Here is a 26,568-nt window from a genome sequence, read left to right on the forward strand (position 1 = left end):
AAATAGACTTTAAAACAAAAGCTATAACAAGGGACAAAGAAGAACCCAGTAATCCCACTTCTGGGTATTTATCTGAAGAAACCCAAAACACTACTTTGAAGGAACACATGCATCCATATATTAATTGCAGCATTATTTAAAATAGCCAAGATACAGTGGCAACCTGGGTTTTCCTCAAAAATAGATAAAGAAGTGGTACCTATATACAATGGAATATTGCTCAGCCATAAAAAAAAAATGAAATTTTGCCATCTGTAATAACATGGATAGACCTAGAGAGTATTATGTTGAGTGGAATAAGTCAGACAGAGAAGAAAAAATGTCATATGATGTCATTATATGTGGAATCTAGAGAACAGAATAAACAAACAGAAACAAGCTCATAGATACAGAGCATTTTGATGTTGTTGGTTGGGGGGAATGAAAAAGGAGGGGAGAGAATTAAGAGGTACAAATTGGTAGTTATGAAATAGTCATGGGGATGTAGAATATGGCATGGAGAATATAGTCAGTACTGTAATAACTATGCATGCCGTCAGATGGGTACTGTATTTATCGGGTGATCACTTCGTAAGTTATGTAAATGTCTAATCACTATATTGTACATCTGAAACTAATATACTATTGTATGTCAACTAATGGAAAGAAAAAAAAATTTAAGGGAAAAAAAAAGTTCCTTCTTATAAAACATTGTTACTACAATTTGAGAGTTTCTGCTATTTTGCTATTTTAAGGGTTTATATTACAAAAAGTGGTGTAGCCCTATAAGCAGATTATCTAACTCAAACACTGTTATTGTTTTATCATTTGGTGGTGTATCTGAAGTACCTAGATTAACCTGGTATGCAGAAGGTCCTTAATACTTTTGTTATAGTCATATTTATCACATTTTCCCTCTGTATTTATTTTTAAGATTATTAAATAGTTTCACTAACATCAGAGTCTGGTTGTAAGGCCAGTTCTCAACTCACTGATTACATCCTGGACATTGAAGATGTTCCTATAAATACGTATTTTTTTTTTCATATGATTCCTTATAATGAATCACAGTCTTTTAAATTATCAAAGAGTACAGCAAACAATCACTTACTATCTACTGTAGTTAAATTCTTCCTCTTCTTTTTTTAATATTAAAGAAAAAACTCAAGGAGACACTGAGATTCCTAACAGGTCAATCTTAAAGCAACCACATTGGTCCTTTGTACTATTTCCTTTCACATTGAGAGACTAGGACTACAAATCAGTATAATTAAGTGATTGGTGTTATAATTAAGGATAAAATCCCATTCACACAGTATTCTCTAATGGTGAGTAGCAACAAAGTTTTCTCATTACTATTATTTGATGTGAAAACAGTGATCATAAAGGAAAATTCTTTCCCTTATTCAACATTCATCTTATAATCTGTTTTGGATTTATTTACACCATTTGTAATATAATTTAGAAAGGTAAATAATAAAATGTTTTGACAGAAGGGCAGAAGGGTAATAGGAAAATAGGCATAATCAATGGAAAATGCCACATAACTTTTAAATATCAACCTAAGAATTATTACTGTGAAGCGTATCATAAAAATTATATCTCATTTTATTTATGAAATGTTTTATCTTAGTGTAAGTGTAATTTCCAGAAGTGATCTAGGGACACATTTCATTCCTGATTTACTGCATCTTACACACATGGCCCTTCCTGTAGGTTGAATAAAAGGACTAAATGGATTAGGAGTTTCTGTAATCAACATAATGTACTTATGTCAAAAATACGCTTCCTCCACCAACTCCTGTTCCAGGTTAAAAGCATTTGGTCTCATGGGACCTGTGTTTATATATTAACATATATCTTTTGAGAAAGGAAGTACATTTTTCTGTATTGTGGGAAAAGAACATATGAATTCAGACAATGTGGGCTGAATTTGACTTTCAATCCTTAATGTGCATGACCCTTCATGGATCACTTAATACTGAGTATCAATGTGCTCACATGGAGAATGGGGATGAAAACACATAACTCAAAGGATTTGGGTAGAGATTAAATAAGGGACTTATCTAAGAGCTAGACACCTGTTAAGCACACAACGATGACACTAAATTAATAAAATTCTATTGTTTCTGTTTCCATTCCAACTTCTCATCTTTTTTCTCTCAAGGCCCAAATGTATTTATCCAAACATAACCCTTACACTTTTCTGCTTTATAGTAAGCAAATATGTACCTATTGTAAACAAGTATTAGAGATTAAGAGCAATTGACACAGTATGGTAAAACTATATCTGCCTATCTATAAAAGGGTATTTTATTATATTATTTCTTTAAAGCAGGTAATTGTTTTTCTATGTGTGTCTCCCAGATATTTTAATTCTTCCACATTTCTCTGGTTTTCATTTCAGTTTCCTTTGTAACTGTCTGGCAACTAGAGACTGAATTAGATTGTTTCATCTTGGAGGGGATCCACACTCAATTTTTAATAACTGCCTGATCATTTCTTGCTAGAGTGGCAGGGGTCTTCTCAGGCTATTACAATACCACCGATGGTGACTACATAGCATGATCTGTTTCTCCTGCTTATAGAAATTAAAATTTTCACCCATTTTATGTATAATCTTATACATTTTACATGCCACCCTTAAATCTGAATGAAATAATACTGTGCATACCCAAAAAACAATAGCACAGTTTGTACTTTAAGTATGCATTTCCCAGAATAGAACAATTATTAGCAGTCATCTTTGAATTCCACATCAAGGAGTCTTCTTTGTCAGAGAACTGTCGTTCTTAAATGTTGTTCCACGCAACTGAAACTGTTTTGCAGTTTACATAGGCACTGAGTCTCTATTATGTGTTTATGAAAAAAAAAAAAAATAGTAGCTATTCAGAAAGATTAAAATTAATCAGTGACAGAATCACATACAGTCACGGCTTTTTCTTCTGTTGACATCTATAAGAGGGTTTGGTATGGGCTAAACAAGATCGTTTGTAATGTTTACAATGATGTAATAAACTGACTTCTGAAGAACCAGGCAACTGAAAGAAGAATCAGAGAAAAAAATGATGAAACAACTGCCTGGTTTCTCTGGATGAAATTTGTGTTTTCCAAGATGCTTTCTCCTCCCACAGATGTATACTACCGTTAGCTCATAAAAACCTTAGCTGCCAAAAGCCTTAAGTCATTACAGATAATAAACTATCCAAAAAAATTGTGTACTTCCATTTATGAGTAATAAACAATTAGGGAATTAAATTTATTTAAAATAAAAATATATCATTGAAAAACCATAAATTTTATAGAAAACTACATATATCTCTATTTAAAATCTTTATAACATTATTGAGAAAAATTTAAGAAGGTCTAAATAATTCATGTTCATGCATCAAAGGCTCAGTTAGTTCATGTTCATGCATCAAAGGCTCAGTTATATAAAGATATCAATTCCTCTCAAACTAACCTATAGATTAATATAATCTTGATCTCTATTTTAGAAGTTATTTTTAAGCAACTGACAAATTGAAGAGTTTTTTTTTAAGAAATTGACAAATTGAATTTGAAATATTTGAGTAAGATATTGAAGAAAAAGAACACAACTAGAGAATTTTTCCTGTTATATATCAAGATTTCTTACAAAGTTTCAGTCATTTAAGCACAGTGGTAATATCATAAGGCCATACAAATAGAGCCACAACCAGTATGGAAAGTTCAAAAACAGACCCACACATGTACGAACACCAAATTTCTGACAAAGTCAGTCCCAAAGTCAAATAATGACAGCCATTTCAATAAGTGAAACTAAATTAAATAGCTATTAAAAAATAATCTTGAGCTCCTCCTTCCACAATCCACAAAAATATCAATTCGATGTGGATCAAAGATTAATATGTGACATGAAAAACAATAAAGTTTCTAGAAGATAATAGGCAAATGTCTTTATGATCGTTGGTAGTAAAAGATTTTTAAAATAAGGATTCTAAATATTTGCTAAATGGGCTTAATTAAATTTTAGAACTTTATCTAAATACACCATTAAAAGAGCTAAAGGCAAGCCACAAATTAGAGAAGATACCTGTAATTATATAATTGACAAAGGTCTTGTATCCAGAATATATAGAAACATCTACAAATCAATGAACATCTACAAAAAGCTGCCATTAAAAATGAGTAAAAGACATACGGTAATTGAGTACTTCACAAAAGAAGTTGTTAGACCTCATTAGCAACGTGGATACGTGAGTTAAAACCACGAGGTATCACCACACACCTCTAGAATGGCTAAATGTAGAACAACAACAACAAAAAAAACCCTAGTTGCTGTAATATTCCATGTACCATATGATGTTAAAATATAGGAAAGGTTATTCATGGAATACAAAGTTACCTTAAGGAAAGACAGGGCAGATTGTGACTGGGGATGGTGCAAAAAAACTCTAATTTACTAATGAAAGTACAATAAAGCTAGATTTTTTTTTTGGGGGGGGGGACAGGGATGTTGTTTTGTGTTTCTTAATCTGGGTAGTAGTTCCACTTCTATGCTCACTTTGTGAAAATGCACTGGGCTAACCACTTATGACACGTGCAATTTTCTATAGGTATGTTACACTTTAATTAAAATGTTTATTTTAAAAATTAAGATAATAAATGGTAAGGGATAATGACTGAATTTAGACAATTTAGTGATTTTTTAAAAATCACTTTATTGTGGTATAATTGACACACAAAAAGCTGTACATATTTAATGTGGACAACTTGATGATTTGGGAGGTAGTACACACGCTTGAAACCATCACCACAATCTATACCATAACAAATATATCACCTCCAAAAGTTTTCTCCCTCCCTTTTTATTTATTATTATTATTTTTTCTCAATTTTCTATTAATGGGCATAGAGAAATGCAATTGTAGTGTTAAGAAAGTCAATTTTTAGAAAAGTGTTTTTTAAGATGCAAAATAATAACATGGTCATATGCTGATGAAAACTATATGTTAAAAAAAAAATGATGATGCAGGAGAAAGGCTGGAATGCTCCTAACCTGGGGGAAAAAGGAAGTGTGATCTGGGACAAATAGGGGGTTTGATTTTAGGTGGGAATGAAGGTGTTCCTCCATATAAGTGGCAGTATCAAAATGAAGCCTATGCAGAGGAGAAAGAATTCCTTAGGCAATGCTGAGAAGAAAAAGTCAGAACCGTGTCTGTAGGGGAGGAGTGGGGGAGAAAAGAGGTACTCAGGAATCTAATGGAGAAGAAATATTTTGTGAAGAGATGGAGATGCAAACATTTGGAGACTTTGGATCTGAATCTGGGATCGAAATTATTCAGTGTATCAAAATACCTACCTCAGAGTAAATATTCATAGTTGGTTTTGCTTTTCAAAACAGAATTTTCCAACATTCATACTGAAGAACTTTCATCCTCAAATGTATCTAAACCTTTCTCCTGATTTTCTTGTATTTACTACCTGGTGTGTAATACATGGCTTCCAGATTAGGGTTTTAAATCATCCTCTTTCATGTTTTAAGATCCTCTCTCCTAAGTCTTTTATGTTATATGATCCAACCACATTTCTATTGTTCTGCTATTTCCTGTCATCAGTAAGCAGTCACCTCCTTCACATTTCTAAAATCCTTTCCTTGCTTTTAGTTTATCATCTCCTATAATGTCCAGGTCCATCATTCTACTTACTTTGATAAGATCTAAACAGAATTCCAACACAACTGCATCTTAGTATTGTGTAGTCTTTTTTTAAAAAGAATTGTATTTATTTTCAATAAGTTTTTGATGATGGTCAATATCTGTGCCACCCTCCCCTTTTTTTTTCTTTAAATACGGTAGCACATTGAATTAGATATTTTCAACCTATTTACTTTATTTTGGGTCATAAAAATGGGTTATAAAAGGATATGCATAGATCTTTTTATTATATACATGAATATTATTTTTATAAAAATATTATCTTACCACACTGGGCCACATAGTGTTCATCTTCACTCTCTTAATGTGCTCAACAATATTTATAAGTCACCACTCAATAAAAAAAAATGTCTCATGGTGTAGGACAGTGTTTTCAAAACATGACTAATCAATTGAAACTCTGTGGGTACATCACAGCTACAGGTTCCTGTCTGACTCAGAACTTCTGAACCATAATCTCCAGAGACTAAGGATCAATACTTTAGCAAATGCTTTGTATGGTTTTAATTATTAACTGTATATTGGAAATCCTGGATTTTTGAGAAGACTGTGGTCTTAGGGGTGAACCAATCTGTTTCTCGGTTTGTATGAATGTTGGGAAATTTTGTGATGAAAAGCAAAACCTAAACTACGAATACTTACTCTGAGATAGATATTTTGAAACACTGAATAATTATGATCCCAGATTCAGATCCAAAGTCTCCAAATGTTTGCATCTCCTTCTCCTCATAAAATATTTCTCTCCATTAGATTCCGGAGTACCTCTGTCCAACCCTTCTCCCCTACAGACACAGTTCTGACTTTTTCTTCTCAGCACTGCCTAAGGAATTCTTTCTGCTCTGCATAGTCTTTCATTTTGATACTGCTGAGGATTCTTTCAACAAAGCTTGAATTTTCTCACCTATAGTAAGCATGTGTTAGTTGCCACCAAGCATTTTACCCTTTTATTCCTAACAGAATCTGATTGTTTTCAAGTTACTATTTCTCTTCTACTTAACTTGGGCAAAACTAACTCCATCACTAACTCCATGGTTATTTCATTATTAAGTAAATCAACCCTTTGGCAAACTGCTGCCAACCCTTACTAGTTCAGGAGGAACATGTCCCTGAAGACAGCCCATTGAGACTGAACCATAGAACTTTCATTCTGTACTTTGGAATGACATTTCTTTCCTTCACTCCCACTTACTCTATCCCAGATACAAACATGACACATCAGCTGCTGCCAGTGGCTGTATGTAAGGAAGTTAACTGAGTATAAAATAATCTTTTTAAGGAAAATCGACACAACAAAATACAGCAAAATGGAGCTAGAGACCTGATGAACCAGATCAGTAGAGTCAGTGTTTTCCAAATTCTTGTTATACCAGCCGAATAGTCTTGTCATTTATGGTTTGAATTTAGTCTCTACAGACATTTTTAAAATGAACTTACTCAAATAACTTGAATATATCAATGAAATTATTTAATTCATGTCTTCTCACAGAATTTGTCCTTGATCACCAGATATTTATTTTAACATCTGAATATTTAATATGTTTTTCCATATTGTCTTATTATAAAGTCAAATTTGTCATCTTACTCCCATATCATCTGTAAGCAAAAACACCTATAAGACCCTCAGAACCACTTTTATCATCTCTAGATTTTGTAACATCTCATGACCATTCTCATCATTCAGCTATTCATTAAAAATGTATCCTACACCCCGCTCTCCTTTTTCTTCACATTCAAACAGTTGCCAGTCTCTCCACTTCCATTTTATAGGTCTACCTATACTCCCATCCCTGACTCTGCCACACGTCTATACTTCACATTGTTCGAGAGTTATCCTTCTAAAATACCAATCTAATCATATTACTTCAAACATTTAAAAATTTTAAAAGCTCGTCACTGATTAAAAACAACAACATTGTAGTGTGGCATTTAAGAACTCCAACTTCTGATTCTTTATAGACTCTACCCTGACAATTTTCCCATCTTAATTATATCCTAATACCAGATATGTGGAACTTTTTCTAAGCTCTTTATATTTTTCGTGTATACTGTGTTCTCTGCTTTGAATTTCTATCCTCCTTTTTCTTCTTATTTTAATAGATGTTATCTTTCTTCCCAATTCCACCACTTCTTTTACTCCATTTCTTGCCTAGAATACATTACAAGCAACAAACACTCCCATCTTCCTTCAACAACTTAATTATATCACAATTGTTACATTTGACATACTCTATTTTTTTAATATTTACATTTATTTTTTTTTTTTTTACTAACTGTGAGGTTATTGAGAATAAGAACTTAAGTCCTAGTTGCATATTCTGTGTCTACCACAATGCCAGGGACATAGCATGTTTACTAAATATTGGTTGAATAAATTTATATCAGGTGTTTCTTGACTCTAAGACTAAATCTGGAAAGAAGAAGTTCCTCTAATTCGTGAATCTCTAATTTTCAAATTAAATTTTGTTGTAAAAAATATATTTTTATTGCAAGAAGAAGATCTATACCTATTGCTGCACTAATCCTAACATAATCCTCATAGAATAATAGCAGTCACAGATGACTTCTCTGAATAGACACTTGTCCAATCTTCAACTCCCATCCTTGATCTTCCGCAATTGGGGAATTCGTACTGCATTATAGTGATACCAAATTTCTAAGTATGGAATAGAGATTATTAGCCTCATGGTTTCTAGAATCTAATATTTTTCATCAGAAATCATACAGATTATAAATTCATCAGAGATGCCATGTTATGCTAACACATTACACTAACAGCTATACACTTTCTCCTTGGCATACTCCTTGGACAAATTTCTCTGCGGCATGGACTTCAAATATCTTAAGCAAGTACCACTTATTCCCAGTAACTTATCTAAAACTAGTTTTTCAAATAAGTTTATAAAAACAACTGGTCTAAGATATCACAAGTCTTTGTATTGGTAACGAGTCTGCTATTAGCTAATTATGTCTCTATATAGGAATCATTAATGTTTTAATAATGTCATAGTGGGGCTGTCCTAATATTTCCTCTGTATAGACCAAAGCAAATAAGTATGTCCCTCAAATGCTTTATGTTCAAACCACATTTCCACTATAGTTATTGGTAGATCTAATTGACTTTACTTCATGGGAGGTATTTAAAGAGCAAATTTGTTGGGGAGATTTAAGAAGGTACCTTATATATAAAATTAGGGTAAACTGTCCAACAGCCTCAACAAAATTAAAAATGCACACATGTGGCTCACTATCTTGGCCTATATTTCTTTCTTGTTCAATTTTCTTGATATAATGCCTTTAATATTATCATTTTCTTACATCCGATATTTCTTTAATTATGGCTCTGGCTTACATAATCTGAATTCTCTTGTTCTTTAGAATATCAGCATTTCGTTTTCATTTTAGGGCATACCTTCAGTAAGATAGTTCTAATTGGAAATTTTCATCTTCTACATATTGGTTATGCAGTATTTTTATAAACTTGGTATTTGACTCTCCATTAATAGACAGATATGGATTTCTGAAGATATAACAATCTCCCAGCCTCATGGGGCACCTTCTTAGATGTACTGACTGGATGTATGTATAGAAAAGTTCAAGAGATGAAAACTGGATCTCCAGATGGCACCTTTGACAGCAAACACCACTGTGTGCTCTTTCTCTGCACCACTTCCTTATCAGAGATACTATGGAGGAAGGAACGTATGAATTGGGAATTCTAAATTATAACAAAATAGAAAAGCGGGTTTGGTTTATACAAGCTTTAGTGAAAGACCGTTTAGAAAGTTGGGTTTCTAAAACTGCAATACACATTCTTCCATTCTACCAACATGAAATATGGTATCAATAACACCTTCTATGATTTAGTTAGTCAAACTAATATCTGTCTTAACTAATTGCACTTGTGATTCTGAGGAGGCTTTCAATTTTTCAAGGAACCCATAGTTTTTAACATCCATTCTACATTAATTTCATTTTTACTCATTTCTAGATTGCACCTGTTTGACCATCTTTGTATTTTGAAAATTTCTTTGTCTCTTGTCTACTTATAGGTTCTATCTGATGATTCATGAAAAGACAGCACCATTCAAAATGTAAGAAATGATAAAAACCTGCGTTTGTTCAAAATTATCATGTTAATATCTGTAAATAAGTAAATATTTATAAGTAAACAGTATAATAAATAATTTTAAATAAACCTATCCAGCTCTCTTATATTTTTAATTTTTCTTAGGCATAAATACAGTTAAATAGCTCTTGGGGTTTATTTCATAACTGAAAAACTATGTCAGCCTTTTCAGATATTTTATCGTAGGGTACAAAATTTCTTATCTTTTTAAAAAATATCTGCTAATGTTCTTTGCCTAAGCAAAAACATTTTCCTTCTTTTTAAATACATAAAATGATATCTGGTATATTTTTCATTATCAAAATAACTATCATAGTTCTCATGAGACTTCCTTTGTCTTCTATAGATTTATCTGTGATAGGCAACATTTATCATCTTAGATGAATAAAATAGAAATAAAAAAAAAGCATCATTCCGCTGTAATTATTAAAGAATGAGATCTTTTTTCCTATTTGATTCTTACACAATGGACAACTGCTAATATTCTAAAGATAATAATCATTACTTAAAAAATAAAACACTGTCAAAATAATGACAATTTATATATCTCCACAGGAAATTGCTATTTTGTAATATTTGAAAATAATATTATTCTGTGTAAAAACTGGTTCAGAGTACATTTTTTGTTCATACATTTCACATTCGTATTATGAAAGTACAGCACACATTTTTTTATTTTATTAAATTTATTGAGATGACATTGGTTAATAAAATTATATAGGCTTCAAGTATACAATTCAATAATACATCATACGTATATTGCATTGTGTGTTCACTACTCGAAGTTAAATTTCCTTCTGTCACCATGTATTTGACTCCCTTAACCCTCATCTACCTCCATACCTCCCTGTTTTTCCTCTGGTTGCCACTAAACCGTCTATGTCCATGAGTCTCTGTTTGTCTTGTTCATCTGTTGCTTTCAGTTTTAAATTCCACATATGAGTGAAATCATATTTCTCTCAACTTTTCCTGTTACGTATTTCAATTAGCATGATAATCTCAAGATCCAGCCATGTTGTTTCAAATGGCAATATTGCATCTCTTCTTATGGCTGAGTAATATTCCGTCGTATATATGTACTACATCTTCTTTATCTAATCATATATTGAAGGAATTTCAGTTGTTTCATGTCTTGGCCACCAAAAATAGTGCTGCATTGAACATTAGGGTGCATATACCTTTATGAATAAATGTTTTCAAATGTTTCAAATTGCTGAGTCATGTGGTAATTCTCTTCTTAATTTTGGAGGGAACCTCCATATTGTTTTCCACAGTGGTTGTACCAATTTACATTTTCACCAGCAATGTGTGAGGGTTCTTTTTTTCCCCACAACCTCTCCAACACTTGTCATTACTTGTCCTATTGATAATATCCATTCTAATAGGTATGAGGTAGTATCTTGTTGTGGTTTTGATTTGCATTTCCCTAATAGCTAGTGAAGTGGAACTTCTTTTTATGTATCTGTTGACCACTTGTATGTTTTCTTGGGAGAAGAGTTTTTTCAGGTTCTCTGCCCATTTTTTACATGGGTTGTTTGTTTGTTTTGTTGTTGCTGAGTCCTTTGTATTTCTTTGTATATCTTGGATATTAGCTCTGTTATTAGAGGTGTGTTTGCAAATATCTTCTCCCATTCTGTTGGTTGCCTCTTTGTTTTGTTGATGATTTCATTTGTCATGCAGTGTGATACCTCCAGCCTTCTTTTTTCTCAGGATTGCTTTGGCCATTTAGGATCTAGAAGGAAAGTACTGCAACATAATAAAGGCCGTATACAACAAACCCTAGGCTAATATCATACTCCATGGTAAAACTCTAAAAGCCTTCCCTCTAACATCTGAAACAAGACAAGGCTATCCACTTTCACCACTCTTATTCAACATAATGTTGAATGTCCTAGCCAGAGCAATCAGGCAAGAGAAGGAAATAAAATGCATCCAAATTGGAAATGAAGAAGTCAGATTGTCATTTTTTTGCAAATAACATGATTCTTTATGTGGAAAACCCTAAAGAATCCACCAAAATCTATTAGAAATGATAAACGAATACAATAAAGTTTCAGGATATGAAATCAACATACAAAAATCTATAGCATTCCTATGTACACACAATAACATTTTAGAAAAAGAAATGAAAAAAAGTCCTTTTGTAATTGCAACAAAAATAATAAAATACCTAGGAATAGACTTAATGAAGCATGAGAATGACCTATACACTGAAAAACTATAAGTCATTATTAAAAGAAATTGAAGAAGACATAAAGAAATGGAAAGATATTTTGTGTTCATGGACTGGAAGAACCAACATAGTTTAAATGGCCATATTACTCAAAGCAATATACAGATTTAATGCAATGTCCATCAAAATCCTAATGGCATTTTTTAAAGAAATAGAACAAAAAAGTCATCAGGTTTATAGGCATTTTCTTTTTAATAGCCTTCCAAATATTTCATGTATTCATTCAAAAACTAAGCTTTCCAAACTTATTAATGCCAAACTAAAGTTATATTGCCTCATCGGCATAACTAAAACACTTCACTAATATCTGGATGGGACTCTAGTTAAAACTATGAAAGCTATTTATCATGTATAGCATAAAATGCACTACAACAACACATAGAATTAAGACCCAGTAGTGGTCATCTTTTCTCTATTTATTCAACACCCCTCTCCCTTTCCTTATATTTCAGGAAGACATCTAATCATAAACTATTTTCTTGAATCCAGAATTCCAGATGCAGAATATGTAAGTTGCTGAGTCAGTACCCATGAGGTGGGAAAGGAAAATTCTGACTGCTAGAGCTCTTGCCATTCTATCGTGAAGTTGAATACTATGAGGTAAATTAATTACTTTCACTGTCTCATCACAATCTTCTTTTGTTTCTAGTGCCGGTCGATTCAGTGGACAGAGGGACATGCTGCTCCAGGTTTTCCAAATGCTGTAAAGACAGACATGTCCAGTACAGTCATCTAGGCTAAGGGACTCTCAGATACCTCTCTGGAGGGAAAGCTGAGATAATTTCCAACACATGCCAAGGCCAAAAAAGGAAGATCAAGATTCTTCTGATAAAGAGAACCCTGAATTTTAACAGTGCAGAACAGCAAGCTATAGGCTTCTGTGCATTATTATGAGGAGTTTGCATTGGTTTTTATCCTTTTTCTTAGGTAATAAAAGGGTAGAGTATAAGAAATACTGTAAACCAATAGAAAGTAAAATGAATGAGAAACTCAATTTTGCCCTATTTCGTATATAAAAAGATGAATACAGTCCTTCAAAATCTTGTCCTAAGAAGACATAAAATACTATGTTTAATTTAGTTTGCTACTAAAATATACAAACAAAAAAGATAATTCTGTCTCAGTTGAGGTCAATGGACATATGGAATCTAAGAATTTATTAAAATAATTATCTCTTTTACTCATTTATAGAAAAGATTTCTAAAACTAATGCAGTATTGTAGCCCTTTAAATGGGTTAAAAACTAAATTGGTAACATAAAATAGTTGATAATATAAAAGCATCAATAGTTATTGCTTATCAACTCCTTAACAAATATATTCCAAATAATGTTATACATTTTAAATGGATTATATGATTTGATTCCTAAAAACCTCTATTTATTTGCATTTTAAAAATGAGAAAACTGATCATTTAAGCAATATGCTCCAATTCATACAATAAGGAATTGAATTCTGGTTTATCGAACCAAATTTAAAACTCTGTGCTCTCAAAAAATATGCTATAATGTTTCTAACACAAATAAAATAAGGTTCCTATAAATAATATCTCTTCTAAACAAGAAATATTTCCGCTACTTGAAATTGAAGAATGAGGGATTTTCAGTGAATGCTTTTCCTGGATAACTACTTAAACTATCTTATTCAATCTGTTGTAATGAAAAATATTTCTAAAGTATTTAGTTTAATTCTCATGTTTGGTAAAACCACAATATAACAATTTTTAAATGATTCAGACACTATTGCTACCTGTTGCAATCTGTACTAAATACATGGGTAGTAGAACCTGAAAAGATACTTCGTAAATGCACACATTAACTACAGGAACAAAAAGCCTTGCCATGGCTTATTATTCATAAAATGAATATGCAAATATAAGCACGTGGCCACAGTATAATAATACTCCTTTAGATATGATGAATTGCTAAATAAAATAATAAGTAATTTTTTGGATCCCCAAAAAATCATTATCTAAAACTGATAGTTTGAAACAATTTCACTCAACCTCCTAACATCTCATTGCAATGTTTATTTTGTTTAATTCGAGCAATAGAGCTCAATGAATAGTTGTAGAATTCATGAATTATATAAATGGATATTTCTGCCTAAGAAGTTAAAAGATTTGTACATTTTGACAAAATTTTAGTCTTATAAGTATATAATTCCCTTTGTATATAGTAGTGCTTTTGTGAACACCAATAATTCTGAGTAATTATTAGGGAAGCTCAAATTATAATGAGACTTTAACATGTTGCTCCTTTCATGAATTTGAATTCCTAAGTCTCCTTTTTTATATTATTATTCTATGGGTTAGAAAACTTGTGTCAACTTTTGTCTACATATATTTTATGGCAAAAATCCAACCTATGTCTTTTCTTTCTCTAGAGTGCTCTACAGATACAGTTGCTAGAATCACAAATTTAGATATAAATTCCAAATCCCAGTGTAAGAAACATGGGCAAGCAGGGAAAGTTTATCTAAAACTGACTTTGTGCCAGACATTGTGTCTGTTCTTTAAAAAAAAAAAAAAAAATGTCCAAATTAATCTTTACAAAACTCTTTAAGTTAGATTTTATTCACATTACACAGTAAAGGGTATGAAAACTTAGAGGGAAAAGAGATTAGGTTTCCTAAATCATATAACTTCAAAATCCAGACTTTGAAACTACATGTCTGTCCTCACAATTTATTGTTTCGATTCACCAATATGTGCAAACAAAGTACTCTAATGAAAAGTCTTCCAAGAGTTTTCCTATTCATATCATTATAGTAAATTAATAAAAATTTAATATTTCTAACTGTTTTAGTTTTATGTCCTTTAGTGGTTGGAGTTTCAGTCACTGGTACTTATAGTTTAAGAGATAAGCACAGTTTTCACTTCATCTTCAAATTGTAATGATTTGTTTGTGACGATTTTATAAAAACTTGATTGTATTTTTGCTGAAGGAATTGCAGGAGTTTTTCTACTAGTTCAAGAAGATTTACCAGTCTATAATTTATTGTTCATATTTTTTAAAGGCAGTCAGCCAGGCCACAAAAAATAATACAGTGAGACAGAGTTCAGCCCATTATTTAAGGAAATAAGTATGGCAGAAAGGCCACATTAACATATTGTGAATTTTCCTGCTCATTTACGCATTTAATAGTTAAAGGTGAACAATTATATTTTATAAATCAATAGCTATAGTAGATATCATTGGTAATCACTGTAGAAAATATTTCTGTTCACCACAATTAAGGTCACAGGATTAGTGTAAGGGAGTGAGTCCATTAAAGTAACTAAGACCAATTTTTAATTATTTGTGAATTAATACATCAGAGGAAGTATCCTGTAATATATCAAAGCATGATCAAAGTGGTATATTTTGTACTGAATTTGAATCACTTTAAATATTACATTCAAGATTTGGTCAACACCAAATGTAATCATCTTGATTAGCAAGCCGGGATTACATAGAGACATAAAAGAGTTTAAGAGTTTTTGAAATAAGAATATGACTGTACACTAGATTCAGTTTTAACAAGGAGACCTTCAGGAAAGATTAAATTATATGTGGGAGCAATATCAATAATTATAGTTTTATCAATTAATGAGTATGACAAAATATAAAGAAACATAAAGATGGGATAAAAGTATTTCACCATTTTGTGAACACACTGTATTTGCCAACTGTAATAATTTACTCTAATAAGTAATTGGGGAGCTTGGACATCTATTAATAAACATACTTTATTTATAAATTATATATTTTTTATGTTTTCTGGATTGAGAAAATTATAAGTGAGTTAATTCTGAAAGGGTAAGGAAAAGTACCAAGAGCAGAAAGTATTGATCAAAAAAATAACGTGAGAACAGATTTCAGTGGTGTGTTTCAAACTGGTGAATTAGCCATATGTTTCAAGAGACTAGTTGTGCAGAATCAATACCATCCATATTTTCTGAGGCATGAAGCCTCTGGAAGACACTATTCAATAATCACGAGATGGTAATGAGTTGTAACGATGTTTCTAGTTGTGGTAGAGATTGCTCATATACTTGTTCCAATTCTTTTTGCCTTATTTGAAACACACACAAAAAATGTAACTCTTAGTCCCTTTTGCAGTTAGGTGACTAGTTTTAAGAATCAAATGTAAGCTGAAGTAATGTTTGTTTCCTTGGCTAAGACAGAAGAGGAACCTCATCCTCCTCTGGGAGGTAGATGTTAAGAAGTCTCCATCACAAAATGGTAGAGTCTCTGTCAGGTTGTGTCCCTGAATTATTTATGTGGAACACAGACCAAATTGTGCTATCTATATTTACTATGAGTTAGAAATAAATTTTTATTTACAAAGTCACTGAGACGTTAGCTTATGCTGACTGATAACAGGGGAAGAATATTTAGTGGTCAAGACTTTACAAATAGCAACCAGGATAATAAAAGGAGGCCCAGAGAGTAGAGATGGGAGAGAAGAGGGTAAGAGTTTATAGTTCTGAATTGTATATAAGTCAGACTCTCATATATATCACTCAGTTTCTTCTAGTCAGAAAAATTATTGATTATTGGCTTTCTTCTGAGGCAAAACCACCAATGGGAATATAACGAAGGAAATAATATTTCTAATATGCTGTAATATATATATTTTTTCATTTTGACAAATTCATAAGATACAATTGTATTATTGCTTAATTGGTCATTTTCTTTAGTAGCATATAATGCTGCATTTTACAATTAGTAATGGCTTAGATTCATTGAAATATATTAATTTTTGCTACTTTGTCTCTAATTTTTATTGGGTAATATAGTGTACTGAATGTAAATTAAGGTCTTTAACCAAAGTTGAAAAGAGTCAAACATTTAAGTAATTAATATCAGATTGTAAATGCACAAATACTACCTATTTAATTTTGAATTTGCAGAAAATCTCTGCCAGAAAATAATCTTTTTTGGGGGGGGAGGGGGGATCTGTAAGCACAGAAGAATATATTGTAATATATTGCTTGGTTATTTGTAACTAAAGAAAATATAAAAATTCCACTGCACGGTGATTTATATACACTTAAAAATATTGATTTTCATGATAGATATGTGTTGCAAACATGGAGACACGTCACCCAGATTCTCCTTTGAGATCCTCCTTCATTGTCCAGCTTCTAGGGGTATTGCTACCAGGCAGTCATGAGTTGTTTGCATCCTCACGGGCAGACTCTTCTCCAGGATGGCCTCCAGCTAATGACTGAGCAACATGGTGCCATAAAGACCTGGCCAATTCTACCCAATGCAAATCTAATAGGCAATTCTTCTCTGGAGCTCCCCAATAAGCCAGCAGTGACTTCATCATGTCTGTGAAATGACATGAGGACTCTTCCTGCCCAATTGTGCTTCCTCTTGTTTTCTTTCATAGGTTTTAGTAACCAGGAAAAGTTCTTAACTCATAAAAAATTTTCCTGTCTGCTTCCCAGAGAATTCAACTGGCACAATGTGAGTACACAACTTGATAGTAATGATAAAATTTTTTAAAAAGCATTTGTTTCCTAGTTATTTTCCTTTGAAAAATTACTGGCATTTTAGGTTATATTTTCACTTTTTTTGTACTTTTCTGAAATCTCGATTTATCTTACAGTCGATGTGAATAAGGATTACAAAGTTAAAAAAAAGAATGAACTGATATAAATTGTTATTAAAATAATGGTGGATATTTGAATATATGGCAATTTAGAATCCAGGAAATATAACATATTCTGAGATACATGTAACAAATTATGCAATGTCCCATGTATTATATTTAAAAGGCTGGAAGCTAGTAAACAGACGCTGCAAAACAACTTTCCCTCATATGTTATTCTATGTTCGTGGGCTTACTAATTAACCTCCCTGTCAGCGTCTGCGTGTGAAAATAAGTTCATACAACCAGTATCAAAGTTACTATGAAGATAAAATGAGATAATTAATATGTATGGTCTGAAAATTAAAGAGAACTTTGTGATTTCTCCCAACCATGTAAAGCAGACTGAATATAACTAACAAGTTACAAATCAGCATGACTTACTTACCCTTCCTATGCACAAAGAAAGCATCTATGAATTATGAAATATTCTACAAAGTCTTACTGTAGCCTGAGATTCTCTTCGAACACAACACAACAGGTGATCACTAATGGTTACCTATCATTATGCATTGGCAAACATGAATTATATGCCTGAACTCCAAATTTTTGCATTATGGGCTCTCAACACCTGTGCGAGAGAAATAGCGACAAACTTTAGTAAACTTAAATGCGTACGTTCTTCACATGAAAAGAAAAACTCACAAGGAATGACTGAATAAACATAATGTGCTAAAAGAGTAGATGAAACTAAAACCAAAAACAAACTGAAAAACTGCCTTAAATATTTATAAGGAAATTGGAGAGAAGAGATTTACATTATATGTTTGTTTACTCGGAAGGCAGATTGAGCAAAGCCAACGGTTTGATATTAGGAAAAGACGGATTTAGATGCAACATAAAGAAATCCTCCCCTTTTTTTTTTTTTACTGAATTAAAGCTTTACATAAGGTCCTTTTGATTTTTCTAAAGATACTAGAAACCTGAATTTTTATATAGAATGCAAAAATAAAGACGGTTAAATTTTTAAATCCCTGCGAAGAAGTTTTCAATCTCAAATTTAAATTAGCACGTGAAAATCAGGAGAACAAGAGGGTTATTTTAATTATTGAATTAACACATCAATGTAAATCAGCTGTTAAGTCCTTTCGGACCTGGGCCAAAATTTATACACACACCAGCTTCCATGAGAAGCACAGTTACATCTGCTATATAATGAAGAGGTACTAGAGAGAGGTCCAATTATGTGCTCAGAAAATTTCACTGGAACTCCCCTGCAGATGTGACTCCTTCTCACATGCCGTCTCCTGGCCCCAGGCCACGGGGTCTCTCTTCACACTCTTTTTCAGACTCTTTCTTTCTCCTCCCTTCTCTTCTACTTGAGTAGGCTCTTTTGCATGAATTGTGCGGGCCAAATCCTAATCTAATCTCTCTTTACAATGGTATTTTTCTACTAGCACTAGGAAGAGAACATTTTCTCCATACTATCACTTTATCATGGGAAAGTTAATTTGTTCATTATCTTGGAAGACCCAGAAAAAGAGTGTTTAAAAATTCTTAGCTATCATTTCAAAACCTTTTTCACCATCAGCCTTTTAATTAATTTATATTTATAGCATTCATTTCCCAACCATACATATACACTTCTAACATCTTTTAATGCTGTTAATGTCAATAACCCAAGTTACCAAATTCCAACTCATTTGTAAGATAATTAAGGAAATTAAATATGCTAGAACAAAAGACTAAGTTATTAGTTCTCAGTACTTACTATTCCTGAATACTTAACTATACTTGACATTTGGATCATCTCATCTTCCTGAAAACTTCCTCTCATCTTCCAGAATACTCTATGCAATTGTTCTCAAAATGTGACCTCCTAATAGCATATTGACATCACTTGAAAATTTGTTTGAAATTCTGATATTTGGCCTCATCTAAGACCTATTAAATTAGAAATTAGTGGACTAACAAGATCCTCCGGTGATTCTGATCTAGTGTATTGATTTTGGTTTGAAATATAAATGATGCCCCTGCAAGACTAATCTCATTCTTCTTCAATTCCTCCTATTCCTAATCCTTCTCTTTGTCTTCCTCTTCTTTCTCCCTAAATCTAATTTTTTTTCCTGTGGAAAATTCCTTAGTTGTATTTCTCTCTCTCTCTCATTCTTGTTTCTTTTTATTTTTCTTATACTGGATGATTCACAGCTTTAAAAATTCGATTATTACATATAAATAGAAGATTTCCAAATTTTTATCTTCATTTTCAAACTATCTCCCATATTCCCACTTCATATAACTTTTGAATGTACTTTGGCTTCAATATTTATCTAACTAGATCTTTAAACAAAATTCATTCTCTCCACCTTCTTGAACAAATTATGTTTCTGAATTCTCTGCTTTGACTCATGACACTGAGATTTTTTCAGTCTAAAAGTTAAGAGAGTCAGAGGCATTGTTAACTCCTCTTTTGACATTATCCACGTTGAGCCAATGTTATTTGTTCTATGTCCACAATACTTTTCATATACAGATTCTTCTCAACCCTATAGTCACCATTCTTCTATAGGCCCCCATTTTTTCACCTCTAGATTATTACAATAGCCAATAAGTTCATTTTATACCCCAACTTTCTATCACTTTGCATCTCCTGGCCATACTGAAGACTAAATTGTTTTCAGTTAAAGCAAATCACTTATTCTGACTGAACTCCCCTACTCAAACCCCTTAATGTTATACTGTTTAACAAGATTCCTTAGCAGATCATGTGATGTTCTCTATTTCCTCTACATGTCTTCTACTACTTTTCTAAATAAAATGCTATTCCAGTCTCACTAAACAATGATAAAACAGCTTTCAATCCTCTTGGAATCTTTTGTTTTGTTGATATCCTTCCACAAACATTCCAGCACTATGTTGAGAAAGTTCTATGCACCTTTCAAAATTTACTAAGATTCTACCATCTTCACAGAAGCTACCATGATTGAGATGAGACCTCAAATCACATAATATTTTTCTCAAATTTCCCTACTACATATTTAAAATTAATTTTAGATAATTATTCATATAAATCATTTACCCTTGCAGAATTTAAGCTGCCTGAGGACAGAGGTAATATCATGAAATAGTCATACACAGTAACGCATTTAATTAGCCTATTGCTGCATAATCTTTATTTTTAACTGGACTCTGATGGTCTCTTGCACTAGTTAGTGTGGGTGATATTTTAATATGTTAAGAGTCTGATGTCTGCTAAAAATAATTATCAGGGGGGATCATGAAATAAAACACAGCAGGATATTATATGTTACGGTAGACTTAGAAATTATTTCCATTGAAGAAATTAAATTCAACTATCTGTAGAGACCCTCATTTTAAATACATCACAATCTGTGTGAAACTATACTAAAGTTTATTTTATTTTTCAACCCATATTGACACCTTAAAATCACCCAAGAACATCCTCTAACCAATTACTTGGAACTACTTTAACAGGTTATTATTTATATTCAAATTTTATTTATATTATTATTTTATTATTATTTACATCTAAATGAAATATTCAAATTTCTAAAAACTTCTTTAGCAAACCGAGATAGTATCTAAAAAGAATTGTTAGTACAGCACTTTTTTCATTCTCACACATATATACACACATACACACACACACACACACACACAGACAACACATATATGTCCTTTAAATACAGACTCAGAGGTTAAAGCTCCAACCTTTCTAACAAGAAATCTTAAAAGTACTCCAATTCAATATAAATATGATTTCAAGGGCAGTCGATGTTTCAAGTAAACTATGAAAATCCATAAAACTGTGATTTATTTTTAATTTTATAAAACTACAACACAAAAGAAAATATAAATAGTCTATCTGTCAAACTTCTACTCTCATTTAAAAATTGTTCATAAGGAAAATTTTCTCATTATTTTTAGATGTTTCCAAAGATAAAACAGTTTAAATAGAGTGGAAAAATCTAGTAACATATTAGAACCCATTTTAGTCCTTTTTTAAAAAAAAATAATATAAATATGGTTCTTTGGAGGAAATATCAAATGCGAACCAATCTTAGAAAACTGACAAACTATTTTATGAAATACACTACCAACACTTACTCTACTTATTAATGTTTTTTTAAAGTATTACAGTGGGAAGTGATTTATCTTCTGTAATAATAATTCACTTTCTATAATATGCCAAAAACTTCTTTGTAACTGATGGTTTAAATGGGGGAGATATATGTTATTTACAGTGTTACAAAGTAGCCATATTCCACCATCAACCGTCCTGGTCTCCAAATTTTTTAGATGTTTAATGTTTGAATAATGCCAGTAAAGTAAATTCAATGTTCTGTCTCTCAAAGAATAATTTTCAGAACAGCTTTTATCACTGGAAGGGGGATAAAAACTGTTATTTCAAAGGATTTAATTTTAAACCATGAAAATAACAATTTTATCCTTTTGGTGAGGCATTATAGTTAACTCAGAACAAGTTTGACTTCTATTTATTTCGATTTATCTTCAAAACCTGTATTAAATGTAACCTTCAATGCAAATTTTGTTAATTAAAAAAAATGAATGAAAAAACTTCATCAAGCATTAATTAATCAAATGAGAAGGGAAATGGTATACAAAAGAGGAAAGGGAAAATTTAACTCATTCAGGGAGAATTTGTATACATACCAATAGCACATGCATAGATTTCAAAATAATTGGAAAACTAAAATATGTGTTTAATGTTGAATATATAAAATACATTAGAAAAATATAGAAGTGATAAGATTAGTTATCATAGCATCATCAAAGTGAACCTAGGATGAGCTTAGTTAGAGAAGGCTTCGTGGGATAGATGATCTTAAGCCAAGCCATGAAAGACCTTGAACAAAAACATAACATAGAATAAAATAAGTTACTAATTCAAATTATGCATAACTTACCCAAGATATACAAGTGAAGTTGACGCCATATAGTAATAATTACTTCTCTCAATTATATCTTTGTTTGAATAATAGATATCACAAATAAAATCAATAGTTCTATTGACTTTTAGATTGATTTAGAAGTTACCATTTGTAACCCAAACCTTCATTTGTGAAGGGTCTGTGTCATTTGAGGTACCAGCAGGATTGGGTTGTTTTAGTTTCTACTGAACTTATTCACAGGGCGCAGTAATACTAAGAACCACCCTCAGGGATCTCCCGTACTCCAGACATATTCTTCCTCATGTCTGTTGTGAAGGAGTAATCCAATTTCCCCTTGGTAGTCAAGACAAATCACCCCGGTCAATGTAGTAACTTTCTTCTTGTCTAGCAATTCAGAGGGTGAGGAGTACAGGTGGCTAGGTGGCAATCTTAACTTTCAGTTCAAGGCAATCATTGTTATGTCACCTGGTGGGAGTGTTCCTCACTTTGGAACTAAGACCTTTGGGACAGGAAAGCATAAGGTCACAGGAACAGGAAGCAAAAATTTTGCTAGTGGATCACTAAAAGTAACCATAAGTGGTGCTACTCCCGTTTCCACCGCTTAATTCCTGAATCCTGGGTATGGGAGAAACAGCCCTTTATTGGATGCTGATTCAGAGTATATACACCCTTCTGGAGAATCATGCCCCAGCCTTGCATGTTATTGCCATTTACCTGGTACTTCAATGAATCTTAAAAAGGCTTGTCCACTGTTTTATCAAGCCAGTTGCAAGATCAGTGAATTCCTTGAGCATGGACCAATTGCCACATTTCTTTTGCTATTTGCTATGGAGTGAATTCCTAGATAAGAAGCAATATGGTGTGGAATACCATGACAGTAGATGAAGCATGTAAATTCATGAATGGTAGTTTTAGCAGACGCTTTGCATTCAGAGAGAGAAAATCATATCCAGGGTATGTATTCCAGTAAAACAGAAAGGCTGAAACTTCCATGATGGAAGCAGTACAATGTAATCAACCTGTCACCAGGAAGCTGACTGATCACCCCAAGGAATGGTGCCTTATTGGGGACTCACTGTTGGCCTTTGCTGCTACTAGAGGGGAGCACTCAGCAGTCAGTAGTCATGGCCATGTTGCCTTTGGTGAGTGAAAGTTCGTTTTCCTTAGCTCATGCATAATCTCTATCCCTGCCACCAAGGCCACTTTATTCATGAGCTGACTGGTATCCATAGAATAGGTCATCCTTTCCATTTGATTATTAAAATTCCTCTTTCGCTAAGGTCACACTTTAGTGATCATTCACATAGGAGACAAATAGCTGCATTTTTTTTCCCATTCAGAGTGTACATCCACATACCTCTTCCCCAAATTTCCTTGTAACCAATTTCCCAATCATGTTCCTTCCAAATCCTTGACCACCCAGACAAACCACTTGCCATAGCCCATAAACTGTATTTAATCACATGTCTCACCATTTCTCCCTCCAAATAAAGTGAATGACCAGGTACACTGAAGTCCTGCCCACTGAGAGTATTTACCTTCACCACTTGTTGTCCAAGGACAGTGAGTGAGGACAGGGCATGCCAACAAGGTGCAAAGAAGCCAGACATTTATTTAAAAAGAAAGCAATCACCTTTTAGAAATTTGCTACTAATTGAGGTATATATGAAATTCAAAACTGCTCTTTCTAATTTCTCTTTCTTTTAAAGGTTTTTGACTACACTGTGAAGACAGTCTCCAAAACCAAAACTGGGTATTATAGTGAAAATATATCTGAAATCAAAAGAAGAGAAAAAACATACATTGTATGTAATCCTCAAATTATATTTATTGTCATGTTCATAAAAATAGCATAATTGCTACATTTCACAAATTATTAGAACCATGACATTAAAGATAAATATTTTTAAATAATGGATAATTTTACTCCTTTCCTATATTTAAATTATTTTCTTAAATGGTGTATTACTTAAACATGCAGGACATGCTATTAAGCTCGCTTTAGTTTAATGTACTACCTCTTTGTTTTCCTGTTATACATACGATTGTTTTCATTTAACTTCAATTGTACTATAACATTTTCATTTTTATTTTACTTGTTTGGACACTCAAAAACTTGAGATTTTTTTAAAAACAACACCAATATTTTATCTAGTTTCATCTCAACTGTGTTTTACCTGGTAGATATTTATCAAGAATGTTTATTAAGAAGAAAGTAAATTTATGAAGAAATAAATGCTTTTTGTGTAAATATGTAGTGTTTGCTCTGAGCAAATTTCAATAACTTACTAGAAATTTTTTTGATAAAAAAAGATGTTTAACTTTCTGATTTCTTTTGTTCTCAACATTATCATTTTTTCCTAAATGTATTTATTATTAAGATATGTATTTTAAAAGACTTTCTCTAACAGTATTACACTTCATTTTTCTCTAAATAGAGGCTCTGAGTGTTGCTATTGTATTATCATAGATGATTTATGGTATGCACAACCAACCTATTGGATATGATACACATGTAAAATAACACATTCCCTGCCTTGTGACAAGTTTATAATGTAGTTTACTACATTGTCTTAAATAAATGTTGCATGTAATTTAAAATACTTTAATTGAGAAAGGATATGAATGCAAAACCCATATTTAATGACTAAAAATGGCCAATTATAATATAATATTGAGAATTATGCCTTTCTTGAGCTTTTATTTACTAATGGATATTTTTAAAACATTGGGTTTTCTTTAGAATTTTACTTGCATTTTACTTTAATTTTTTAATGTATGTAATAACTCATAGCATTGATTTTTTATTACATTTATTGAGGTGATATTGGTTAATAAAATTATATAGATGTCAAGTGAATAATTCAAAAAAATAGAGCCTTTCATCTCAAAACACCTGATTACACATTCTTCTATAGTGCACATGGAACATTCTCAAAGATAGACCATATGTTGAGACACAAAACTAGCCTCAAAAAATTTAAGATCGAAATCATACCAAGCTATATTCTCCAAACACAATACTTTGAAACTAGAGATCAACTGCAAAAAGAAAGTGGGAAAAATCACAAATAGATGGAGGTTAAGCGACATTCTGCTAAAGAACAATTGGATCGAATAAGAAATAAAAGGAGATATCAAAGATACATAGAAACAAATAAGAATGAAAATACAACATATCAAAAACAGTTGAGAAACAGCAAAAGCAGTAATAAGGCCTATTATAGGCCTATCTCAAGGAATAAGAATAATCCCAAATAAATAACCTAACATTACATCTTAAAGAACTAGAAAAAGAACTAATTAATCCCAAAGTCAACAGAAGAAAGGAAATAATCAAAATTAGAAAAGAATGAAATAAAACTGAGGACAAAAAAAAATAGGAAAAATTAATGCAACAAAAATCTTGTTCTTTGAAAAAATAAATAAAATTGATAAACCCTGGCTAGGCTCACAAAGGAAAAAAGTGAAAGGACACAAATAAACAAAATTAGAAATGAAAAGGAGACGTTAGGATGGATATCACAGAAATAGAAAGGATCATACAAGAATATTATGAAAGACTACATGACACTAAATTTAATAATCTAGAAGAAATAGAAGTTCTTAGAAATACACAACCTTTCTAGATTGAATTATAAAGAACTGGAAAAATCTAAATAGATCAATCAATAGTAAGAAAATTGAAAGAATCATCAAAAACCTCCCCAAAAGTAAAAGTTTAGGATGAGATGGCTTTACTAGTGAATTCTACCAATCATTAAAAGGTGATTTAGTACCTTACCTGTTCTCGAACCCTTCCAAAAAATTGAAGAAGAGGTAATACTTCCTCATTAATTTTATGATGCTAACATTATCCTGATACCAAAACCTGGCTAAATATAACAGACGAATACAGATGGAAAAATCCTAAACAAAATACTAGCAAATCTAATGTAACAATATATTAAAAAGATTATACATTACAAGCAAGTGGGGTTCATTCCAGCAGCAAAAGGATGGTTCGATATAAGCA

The sequence above is a fragment of the Rousettus aegyptiacus genome, unplaced genomic scaffold, assembly GCF_014176215.1.
Source record: "Rousettus aegyptiacus isolate mRouAeg1 unplaced genomic scaffold, mRouAeg1.p scaffold_m13_p_13, whole genome shotgun sequence".
NCBI lineage: Eukaryota > Metazoa > Chordata > Mammalia > Chiroptera > Pteropodidae > Rousettus > Rousettus aegyptiacus.